The 12,887-nt window shown below is 41.0% G+C and overlaps 1 protein-coding gene across 1 annotated transcript in view; it reads left to right on the top strand.

Moving 5' to 3' along the window:
• Nucleotides 1-12,887, top strand: part of LOC131257843 (putative disease resistance RPP13-like protein 3) — a 192,468-nt gene that overhangs the window by 15,567 nt on the left and 164,014 nt on the right. The gene's annotated exons all lie outside the window — the stretch shown is intronic.

Here is a 12,887-nt window from a genome sequence, read left to right as displayed (position 1 = left end):
AGTTGGCTGTGTCGGGGTCACCAGCCAAATTGCGTTCAGCTGTACGAGAGATGGTTCTTTGGGTCTTCAGATCCTTCATGGAAGGATTTGAAGGGTTTTCTCATCCCCAAGTTTAGAAATCCATGTTTTAATTTCCACTAATCATTTAATCATAGAAAATGCTTTGATTAGTTCTATAAGGTTAGTATATAAGGACATGTTTCTTTTCCTTCATTGAGTGCGTAGGAAACCATTGGATGCTTACCAACAGATTGTTTTAAATTAATGCACACATGAACCCGTGCCATTACCCAATTCATCTAATTGGATATGCGGATCACTCTCCATCAGACCAGTGAGTTGGCCTGACCCTTAGTCTGGCAGCAGTTGGGCCCTTTTTGTTGATCTGATGGTCCTTTGCAAGAATTTGGAATGTGGTCAGCATTAGTACGAATGGTTAAAGAGAAAGGGGTTTTAGATAAAATATGACGCCTGGAGATTCCCAAATACAATTCATTCTGTTTCTGCAAGTATTGTTTTGAAAGGACGGAGAGATTGATGAGTATATTTTGAATGATGTGAAGATTTCTTCTAGTGGTGGAGCAGCGGACATGACCTTCTCATCTTCTTCCACGCTTCCTCCCCTCATCAGGGGAGCTCTTCTACTAGACAGAGAGAACGTGGGGCGGCTGAGGAGAAGGAAACGGAAAATGGGAATTGGTTAGCTTTGCTGGAGTGTCTGCCAGGGGCTTCTCCCCGTGCAGCACCCCAATTGATTGTGACCTCTTTATTTCAGACCCTCTTTTGTTTCTTGGTCAGCCTCTTCCCCTGTGCGATGTCTCGTCTCTGTGGTCTCGCTGTTCTGTGGCGGTCCAGGGTCCGGACCCTGGATTTTTCACTTTTCCTCTGTTTGTTTTCCCTGTTGCTAGTTTCTTTATATGATAGATGAGGCCCGACCTTTTTGTGGTGCCCATCTGAATCTGTGAATTGTACAGGCTCTTATTTTCAATTTTAGGGGCTTGACCCCACCTTTTAAAAAAAGAAAAGAATAAATAAATAAATAACAGACAGTTGCTTAACCAGGAATGTAGGGCATATTATGACGCACCATATCCTGAGATGAGCATTGTCGAGACAAGGACATCGAGATGGATGCGTGCGAAATCTGTAAGAATGAAGAACAAAAGCAGCATATGAGTGGGACTCGGTTAATTATGATGGAAAGCTAACCGAAATGGTTCAACCATGTGGTGTGGATACCAGAGATGGCCTGTAAGAAGGGAACTTTGATTATGATTGAAGGGGGCTTGAAAAGAGGATGATGGAAAGGCTTAAGGGTAGGAAGGCTGGTTAAGGCCTGTGATGAAGTTAATGAATGGAGATAATGATGATGGCGGACAGCCTATTTGAACCGTGATATCTTCAATCAAATTTCAGCACTGATGCAGCCTGCATTATAAGCCCAGCTCACAATTTATCTGAACTCTGTGCTATGTTTAGAGCTGGGCACGGGACGACTGGAGTCTTCCGACTCATTCGAGTCGATCCGAACTGAGTAGCCTTTGTCCATTCCGAACTCAAACCCAGTCGAGTTCAGGTTAAACTTGATCCAAAACTCGACTTGTGTGTGTATAAACTCAGATTTAACGTTTTATGGAGAGGCTGCAATTCTGGCAATTGCACCTAAGTTTTGAGTTGTGATTTCAGCCCGTGGATACCCACTGCACCCGACCCGACTCGGTACTTGTGACCGGGTCGGACTAAGGCCGGATTAGTCCAGGCCAGACCCAGACTTGGATTGGGTTAGGCATGTTGGACTCGGTACCAAGTCGGGTCGAGTTCGGGTAAGGTCTACTTCAAAACCGGATCGACTCGTGTCAACCCTAACTCAGTCCAACTCGACTTGATGCCCAACTATTGCTATGGGTGATCGACATTACTACCAACAGGATGGATGGTCTTGATAACCCGAAATGAAGCCACGTGGACCCCATTCAACAAGACATGCTAGATCAGTGTGATTTACCACCCACAAATGGTGCAGTCAAATAGCTTAATCTCACCAGTGATTGTTTAACCTATGATGTTGTGCAAGCCTTAAACCTTCAAATAGAATAAATAACTCATGTTTTTTTTTTTTTTTTTTTGATTAAACATCTACGATGAGAAGATTACCTCAGGATAATCAAACAGCTTTTCTCTTTTTACATACCAAAAGCCCATGGATCGCCCAACATTCATTTTACAAGGCAACAGCAAGAGGACGGCCAGCCCGGCTAATTTTCAATTCCAGCTGGCCAGACTCAACCGAGCACCGATTGGTGATGCTGGGGAAACACAAACTTCAGTGAGGCCTTGAAGTGGGGCCCACCTTGATGTATGTGTTGTATATCCATGCCATTCATCTGTTTTGCAACATCATTTTAGGGCATGGGCCCAAAAATGCAGCAGTGGTGATCCGTCACCACTGTTACCTATGGTGTGGTCCACCTGTGATTTGGATCTGCTTCATTTTTGGGCCCATGCCCTAAAATGAGCTGGAAAAATAGGTGGACGGTGTGCGTATACAACAAATTCATGTATACCTAGCTAATTTGAAACATAAGCCAAAACATGTCTTTTTCTTTTGTGTTTCTTCCTTCTTCTTTGTGTTAATCCCTAAGTTGTTTTATAATAAAATCAAGTGAGGTCTGGATCCTTACTCTTGCTCGGGTGGTAGATTCTCAAGAGTTTGAACACCTGGTCAAGGGTTCAAGTATCCATAGGTGGTGAAATCCCACTACGGCATGAGTGTGTGGGGGTGTGTCTGCGTGTGTAAAAAAAATAAATAAAATAAATAAATAAAATCAAGTGAGGTCTTGGTATGTAGGCCAGCTTACCAACTAAAATATAGTATTATGCAATGCTCAGATCGTGGAGCAAGTACGACTCATGGTTCATTGGTCTAAACAGTTGAGAAAGACAATGCAACAACAGATCACAATAACCAAGAAAAGGGAAAATATCATACAGGCATGGATCTTCCAAACTGCAGTATGCATGAAAACCATGCAATAACATGATCTCAACTAGACAATCGAACAAATCGAAAACTCCTAATCGTTCAATTGGTGACCTGAAGACAGAAACAAAATGGACCAAGGCCCACTAATAGTTTCCAGTTAACATGGAAATCATCATTTTATTTGATGGTTGTGGTCATCTAACAGTTATGACTGGTTAGGAAATGGTGAGGGAGCATATTCTTTCCATCACCACCCTAGGCTCGGTCTCTTCTTTTTGTGACTTTTTATGTGTGGATTATATGACAGGTGAGGCCCTGTTCTTTTCATGGCACCCACCTGAATGATTGTTCATTGAGTTTTTTAATTCAATGAAGTTACAGGTGGTGTACTCCCACCATCCTGTAAAAAAAAAAAAAAAAACAGAGAGAAAAAGAACAAGAAGAAGATCATATAACTGGCTATAGTAGTGGCTCATTTATGACGAGTATTACCAATGAATGGTTAAAAATCTAAATCAACACATTGGTGGAAACACGTAGAGTAGAGATGGTCCAAGCATGAAGGACGAAAATAACATCTATTATTGAAGTAGCAGCTATTAGCACAACTCAGACCCAGCATCCCCGATAGCTGCAAGACTATCGCAACTCAAGCTGCAAGAAAAGGTCTCGGTGTAGTCTAACTCATCAACTTAATGATAACCCCTTACTACAACTCGAGCTTTGAGACGATCTAGTGAGTCATCTGGTTTGAGTTTTGACTTGAGCACCCATTTAGAGCCAATAACATGCATGTCAGAAGTGTGAGGAACAAGTTGCCAAGTCTGATTTTTATGAAGAGCCTCAAGTTCCTCATCCATTGCAGCCTTCCAGCCAGGGTGAGCTAAGGTAAATCGAATATTATGAGGTTCACGAGGGATATTGGCTGAGGATGTGGAGGAAGTCAAGGCATATTTTGGATTAGGTTTAACAATTCCTCTATGTGAGCGAGTAACCATGGAATGTGAGAGGGGTGCTTGTGCTTGTGCTTGTGGAGGTTGAATTATTTCAATTAGGGGCTTTGAGATTGTTTGAAAGGGCTCAGACTCAGGCTGTGAAGAATATGTGGGTTGCTCATGCATCTCAGACTCGAGTTGGAGTGAGTTGTGCTCAAGGGGTGCCAACTGCACTGGATCATTTCCTTACAACATAAATCTAATTTTGTAAATGCTTATTTAGTCTTTGAACAGTATGTTACCAAACAATTCAACAAACAAATCAAGATTTTTCACTCTGATGGAGGAGGAGAATTCATAAACTCCATTTCTTTCCACAGGTATCATAACAACTCAGTTTCCTGTTAATTGTGAATTCTCTAATATTGACTTTTATGTTAAGGATCGACAAACCGGACAACTGGTGATCACAGGGAGGCGCAAAGGTGATCTCTATGTTCTTCCCACTTCGCCAAAGCTCTATTTTTCTCATCGATTCAAATCCGGCTCAACTAACGTTTGGCATCAACGCTTATGACATCCTCAGTTTTCTGTTTTACAGTTATTAAAGAATAAATGATTGATTGATGTTATAATCTCTCAATGTTGGTAATTTATTACCCTCAAACTCAGTCCTACAAATTATCCCTTGTGGCGTGAACAAGTCTTGGCTCTTGCAGAAAGCCAAGAACTGGTCAGCCACCTTACTATTAAAGATCCTACCCCCACCAAATACATCATACCAGATTCAAATAACATCACAGATACAAAAAGTTCTGCACTAAGATTAACCGAAGCATACATCGTCTTTTTCATGGGTGGATAATTAGAACACTCTCTGAATAAACTCCCGGCCTTGTTGTTGGCTTAGACACAACCCATACTGTCTGGTATGCACTCAAGAATGCATATGCGGAAGATTCACAAGAACGTGAATTCACACTTAGACAACAGGTAACATATCTTCGCAAAGAAGATGACAAACCCATTGGAGAACATATTCGCACCTTCAAGGGTTTAAAGCAAAGACCAAGACCTCATCTACTGACATCTTATTAGACGATCCAAGTTACTTTCGAGGACTTGTTGGTGCTTTACTGTAGCATCGAAAGCATAGGATTCTTTGGAGGTCCCAAAGCATATGAAATTATAAATTGCTGGACTCTGGTGGGCATTAAGAGCATTATAACTCTCTCTCTCTCTCTCTCTCTCTCTCTCTCTCTCTCTCTCCCCAATATCTCTCTCTTCATAGATAGAAGAAGAAGAAGAAGAAGAAGAAGAAAACAAGTGAATTTTTGCAGGCATGGCTGAGGCTGTTGTTTCCTTCTTTCTTGGAAAATTGGGGAAGCAACTCTCACAAGAAGCGCAGCTCCTCTCTGGAGTTGAAGACAACGTAGCATGGATCAAAGCCGAGCTTCAATCCATGAAATCCTTCCTGAAAGATGCTGACCATCGAAGAGAGAGGGATGCTGGTGCAGAGGCTTGGATTATGCAAGTCCGGCGGTTAGTCTTCGACACTGAAGATGCTGTGGACGAGCACATGATCGAAACAGAGGTGCATCTGTCTCAGGGACCGATACATGGGCTGTCTAGTTTTTCATGCTTGCTTTGTCAAGCACATGATAGCTCAGCATCTATTCAGTACTCGGATGCAAAGGATTAGAAAGGAAGTGAAAGATATCCATGAAAGGAGAGCTCGATATGAGTTCATACTCCACCTCATGACGGGACGAGTTCAAATGTTGCTGATGGCGGCATGGAGATGAAGGAATTGCTCCTCCTTGGGTCGAAGAATTGGATATCATAGGGCTTGAGGAAGATGTCAAACAATTAGAAGAATGGCTGCTAAAAGAAGAGGTGCCGCATCAGCGTAAAGTAATTTCGATAGTTGGGATGGGCGGTCTGGGCAAGACCACTCTCGCAAAGAAAGTTTACAAAGTTGCAGAGAGGTGTTTTCAGTGTTTTGCATGGGTTCATGTGTCTCAATCCTTCGAAATAAAGGATATTTTGAAGCGCATGTTGAAAGATTTCTATGAGAGCAGGAGGGAGATGGCTCCAAATAATTCAGAGTCATCGAATGAGATAGAGCTAGCAAGGATGATCCACACCTGGACACTGATCATGTGGACTCTACATTTGATGGTCATGTGACACATGGCAGCTTAGAATTGAAGTAGATTTTTTGAGAGATTTTTGCACTCTTGGTTTTGACAGATCTTTGAAGAGATGTACTTTCCTTCCATTGTATGGTAGAATTGGAGTTTCTTTTATATTCTCCTGCTGTATAGAAGCTCGCCACTTCTGCATACTGCCTCATGATGTTCCAGACCATTCATCTCGAAGGTCTCACCATAGTTGGGCAACATGGCAAAAACTTCACAAGGTGTGTTGGATATCCAGCTCTTTATGGCGCAGCATTACGATGTGCTGGTTCTACTAAAGGCAGCACCAGTGGCACTGGACACTGTGCCTTATCCTGGCGCTACACCACCATTTAAACCTAGAGAACAAGGGAAAGAATGAAATGCACAATTTAAGAGTAAGGAAATATGATACACAAATAATTGTATCAAGAAGGTAATGTAGCACATTTTTATATCAATTGAACAAGAAATGCATTTCCTCGAAACATTTTTGTTGTGTTTGGATCTAGCAAAGTGCTTCAGGCCAGACCTGAATTGTTCCAAGTATTGATTTGGGTGCCAAAATTTCAAAGTTAGTGTAATTTTGTTAGAAGATCCCTACCACCCAAATGCTTTATGGAAGGGAAAACAATCTTTTTAGCCAAAATGTCTACTTAGCAATTTAGGGCACATTAAAATGTAATCACAAGCGCATTTAAAAAACAAATCAATGATTAAGAAAGCATCTTCATTCAACAATATGCAACAACAAAAGTAATGTATTTCAAGATACATACTGAGGTAGAAATTAAGATCGGTCCTGCTTTTCTATGCTCAAGTAAACATCTCCCTAGCTTTTCAATGTGGAGATACAAAAGAAGATAGAAAAATTGAGAAGTGAGTACTACAATTAGCGGCCCCTCGACAACATCCCAATGGTCTAGCCGATTTAATACTGACACGGGTCATACAGACCCCAGATGCATGCGTATAGACTTACCTATTATAGTCTGTGTATATATTGAACCGTTTAGGAAGAATAAGAAGTGACGTAGTAGGGATCCAAACCATTGATGGTATATGTGGCACTATGGATCGCCCACACACCATACATCTCCTTGACGAAAACAAATCTTAGCCCTTTAATAAGTGGCCAACAAATGGACGGTTAAGTTAGATAATACAGCAATGGTTCCATTCTAACAAAGCACCAAATAATATTTCAGGGGTTTTCAAATGGCCACTTTTTTATGCTAGAAGATGTAAACAATGCATTGTATGTGGAAGGATGTCCATTGCATGCCTCGTAAACTCTGTGAGACCCACAATGATATGTACGTAAATTACACGTGCCATCCATCGCTTAATTTAAGACAAGTTAGAATTTAAGCATGAGTGCGGATCCTCTGCCTCTGGAAGGCAGGTGCCTCCCTGCCTCCCGCGTTTTCATTGGTCAACGTCATTATAAGTGCCACGTCATTCGATTTTTTTAATGAGTGCGGGTCCTCTGCCTCCCGGAGGCAGGAATTCCCTACCAGCATTTTCATTGGTCAACGTTACTATAAGTGCCACGTCATTAGAATTTTTTAAATAGATTTAAAAAAGTGGTAATGGAGACGTTAAACGGAAGCAATTTGCGTGCCGAGTAAATCAGTATGGCAAGCGTACTCAGTAAAGTATGTGGAGCCCACCGTGCACTATATCAACTCCGCCCATCTCTTTTATCATCTAATTTTAGGGTTTTACAACAAAAATTAATCATATCCAAAGATCAATTGGACCATACCACTTGAAACCGTGTGAATTGAATTCTACCATTGAAAAGTTGTTGGGGGCCCACGGAAGTTTTATATCAAGATGATATTTGTTTTTTCCATTCATCCATATCTTTGTGATCTTATGAACAGTTTGGATGAAAAATAAACATCAGTGGGGGCTTAGAAACATTTCAATGGTGAAAATCAATACTTCCACTGTCTCGTTTGGTATGGTCTACTTGAGCGTTTGATATACTTCATTTTTGGGGTCAACTCCTAAAATGATATGAAAAAATGGATGGACGGCGTGGATAAACCACATGAATTCACAGTGGGCCCAACAGAGTTTACTCAGTACGACAAGACTCAGTACGCAATCCGGTTTCACGTGTCTAACAGGGACACGAATTTCCTACCAAAGCCTTTTGCGGTAAGCAGAGCTGGGCAAAACAGGTTCGAACCGGTGGATCCGACCCGATCCTAACCGAACCGATGGCCTAGATCAGGCAGATCAAGTTAGGCATTTCGAATCCGAAAGATTTTCAGATCAGGATCGGATCCTGGTCAACCTGGACCAATCCGATCCAAATAGACCCGATCCAGAGCCTTAGGAGGATTTTAATGGAGGATATCCAATCATTATTGTTTTCTTGTGGTGTGGTCCACCTGAGATTTTTATCCCTCTAATATTTTGTATCAAGCATTGAAATGATCCGTAAAAATGAATGAACGACATCAATGAAACACATACATCATAGTGAGGCCCACAGATCACTAAACACAGGACTAGGCAGTAGTCAATCCGTCAGCGTCAGTACAACGCAATAGCCTAGAGCCTATTGCCTACTGTTGTTGCTTAGGAAACGAGGGAAATAGGATTGTGTATTGAGCTACTCGGTAGGCTTTTATCATACAGAGTAAACTTTGTTGGGCCTACCATGATTGTATTGGATTATCCACGCCGTCCATTCATTTTTCAAGATCATTTTAGTGGTTGAATTTAAAATAGAAGTATTCCTAATGCTCAAATGGACCACACTATAAGAAACAATGCGAGTAATAACTTTCACTATTGAAACCTTCTAGGGCCCATAGTGATTTTTATTTGTCATCCAACTTGTTCATAAGATTACGCAGACATGGATGAAGGTAAAAAAACAAATATCAGCTTGATCCAAAACTTCCATAGGCCCTAAGAAATTTTCAACGGTAGAATTTCAATTCGCACTATTTCCCATGGTGAGGTCTTGAGATTTGGATATATCTCATTTTTGGGATGAAACCATAAAATTATCTTTTAAAATGGATGGACATAGTAGATAAAATATGCAAATCACAGTGGACCCCACAGAGTTTACTCCGTACACTTGTACTGAGTTACAATAGTACACAATCGACTTCCGTAGCTATGGTAGCTAGCTAGGTACGTGGCGTGCAACGACCCTCCTCGAGCTCCGAGTTGTATGAACGATTCAAAGGAGATCAAAGTTATATGGGCCCTACAGTGATGTATTTATTATATCTACACCGTTCATATATTTTTAGATATCATTGTAAAATATTATCCAAAAAATGAATAATATCCAAAGATCATCTGGACCACATTACAAATAGCAGTAGTGAATGATTTTCACCATTAAACATCTCATGGGGTCCACTTGATAGTTAGATCTGTCTTATTTTTCGCCTCAAGCCTTAATACAAGCTTGCCAAATGGATGGACGGTTTGGATATAACACATACCCTATGATCAAACCCACAGAACATGCTAACATCAACACAGCAAGTACAACACTTGCATGAAACATTAGGAAACGTCACTGCACTTTCGTGCAGTGCATGTCTAAAATATCTAATATATATCCCATGAAAGTAAGGATACGTAGATGGGTAGTTCCTTCAAATCCATGTGGGGGCCCCCTTGATGTATATGTTTTATCTAAGCCGTTTATCCATTTTGACATATCATTTTAAGCTTTGAGCACAAAAAGGAGGTATAATAAAGGCTGAAATAGACCACACCACATAAAACAATCAGATTAAATTTATATGATCCGAGTTCTACAAAATCCGATCCAACTCGGTTTCCCTGACCGAGTCGGACTCAGTTCGAGTCAAGCCAACCAAGTATCGGATCAGTCCGAGGCAGGTAACCCGTACTCGGTTCCGAATTGGATCGAGTTCGGGTTAGGACAATGAGACTTCAGATCAAGTCGAGTTATACCCAATCCGGTCCGATCCAAACCGATGCCCAGCTCTAGCGGAAAGATCTTGCGCAAGGATTCCGGATGGGCCCACTGTGACGTTTGTGATAAATCCGACTCATTCATCCATTTTTAGATATCATTTTAGAACATAATACCAAAACTAAGGTGTATACAAAACTCAAATGGGCCACACAAGAGGAAATAGTGGGGATTTAGTGTCCACCGTTGAAATATTTATATGGCCACAAAAGTTTTGCATCGATCTAATATTTTGGTGTTTTCACTTCATCCTAGTAAAAATGACCTTATAAACAGTTTGGATGGCATATAAACATCAAGACACCTAGGAAGGTTTCAACTGTAGGAATTTCTTTCTCCACTGTTTCATCTTGTATGGCCTAGTTGAGTTTTTGATCATCCTAATTTTTGGTTACATGTCTTAAAATGAGCTCTAAAAATGGATGAATGGATTGGAATTCTTATAAACATCATGGTGGACCCCACCATACATCCCAGCACTGGAACTTCATGCAAAAGGCTTTCCCCAGTGAATCCACGTCCACGGTTTCCATTGGAAATGGACTGGCTACTCCCCTGCCACTCGGTGCTATGTGGGCCCACCATGACTATGTGCTTCATCCATACCGTCCATTTATTTTTCTAGATCATTTTATGGTCTGAGACCAAAAATGAGGTATAACCCAATCTCAAGTGGACCACATTATATGAAATAGTGTTGAATGAACGTTGACCATTAAAAACTTTTTGACGGCCATAAAAGTTTTGGATTAAGCTAATCTTTGTTTTTTCCCTTCATCTGGGTCTTTATGACCAAACCAATAGATTGGTTGTCAAATAAACAGTACGGTGGGCCTTAGGAGGACTTTAATGATGGATATCCAATCACCATTGTTTTCCTGTGGTGTGGTCCATATGAGATTTATATCTCTCTCATTTTTGGGATCAGCCCCTAAAATTATATGTAAAAATAGATTAATGGAATAGATGAAACACATACATCATGGTAGGGCCCATAGAGCACTGACCATCACCACTAGCAGGCTTGGGGGGTGGGTTTCAGTGCCACATTGAACAGTGAGACTCGCTATTAAAGTGATGTCACCTATTTATATAGGTCCCACTATGATGTATGTTTTGTATCCACACCGTCCATCCATTTGGAGAGATCATTTTAGGGCATGAGCCAAAGAATGAATCAAATCCAAAACTCGAGTGAACCCCACCACAAAAAATATTGGAGAGAGTCATGCCCACCATATATTTAAAAAATCTGTTGACGTGGCACTTATAGTGACGTTGACCAATGAAAACGCTGGAGGCAGGGAGTTCCTGCCTCCGGGAGGCAGAAGATCCACACTCTATTGTTTATATATGTGTGCGTGTCTGTGTGTGGTGTTTTTCTAATAAAATTCTAGTACTAGTCAAAAGAAAATGTTCCAATAAGTTTCTTATGCAGTTGTCTAAGGTATATAGTCTTTTATGAATATCATGCTGAGAGGATCACAAATTGCAAGGTTAAACAGGCTAGAATTGTATGGGATCATGGACCATACAGGGTCCATGGATACTTTTTTTTGGACGCATGGACCTCAAATCAGGCCATATTCAATGTGGGTATTATTACCAACTAGGACATCCACAAAATCTGCACATAGGTTAGATCTGATTTCATCTAAAATGCATAACATGTGGACCACAACATGTTAATGGACAGAGTCTACCGTACACCTGGCTCCATGGGCCACAAGACATGATAATCATCAGGTCACTTGAAGAACACTTTAAAAGAATTGTTTAATCAAGGAGCGTGCTAGGAAATACCCCATTCATGGTGGGGAATGTGGGGGTGCATCATATCAATGGTCTGGATCACCAACTAATGGGCCTAACTTGCAAACACTACAAAAGAATTATCTTTTCTTTCTTTCTTTCTTTTCTTTTTCCACCGTATTCTTCATCTTCTTTCTTCATTTATTACTTTCTACTGCAGTTGAGTTTTATATCGTTTCATGTCCGGATAAGTTTGTGATACAGCCTACCTAGGGCCCAAAATCTTTTAGGGCATGTGTGGTCCATGGAATTGAATGGTGTTGAATTGTATTAGATGGGATTGACATCATTGCATGTCTGGAAATACTATGGTATTGTAACCATTCAATCCCATGTTTGGAATAAAATTTTTGCAATGGAAAAACACCATATTAAACAAAATCATGTTTGGTGGACCATTGAATTGTAGTCAATGACCAAATTCATAACGGATGTCATTCACTTGTACACATATATATAACTAGAATGTCATGTGTAAACAGTGTATATGGATGGATGGCATGGATAAATGCATGCATCAATGTGGGGCCCACATGCGTAGTAGATTTTAAAATCAACATAAATCCTACATGGGACCAAATACAATTCCATGGGACTAAATGGAGTTCCATCCAACTTAATTCCGACCTTTCCCATCCTCTCCAAATTCTGGATGTAATTGCACGGACCGAATGCAATTCTATTACACCTAATCCCATCTAATACCCTGGGCCAAACGCCCCCTTATGATTCTCATTGCAGGCTAGACACCATTTCAAATGAAAGCAGAATATGTGGACCCCACCATGTGAATAACTGAATATTAGAATGGGCGGTGTGTTGGGCGCCTGGCCGCGTGGGATGTGGTATGGCTAGTGACCCCAACGCCAGCCAACACCAGCCAGCTAGCTGGGTCAAGGCTCTATTGGTCCCACCATGATGTATGTGTTTTATCTATGCCGTCCATCCATTTTCTAGCTCATTTTAGAGCTTAAGCTTAAAAATACAGTAGA

The sequence above is a fragment of the Magnolia sinica genome, chromosome 10 (genome assembly GCF_029962835.1).
Source record: "Magnolia sinica isolate HGM2019 chromosome 10, MsV1, whole genome shotgun sequence".
Lineage (NCBI taxonomy): Eukaryota > Viridiplantae > Streptophyta > Magnoliopsida > Magnoliales > Magnoliaceae > Magnolia > Magnolia sinica.
The sequence above is the reverse complement of the archived record's forward strand: the minus strand, read 5'-3'. Positions and strand labels throughout refer to the sequence as shown.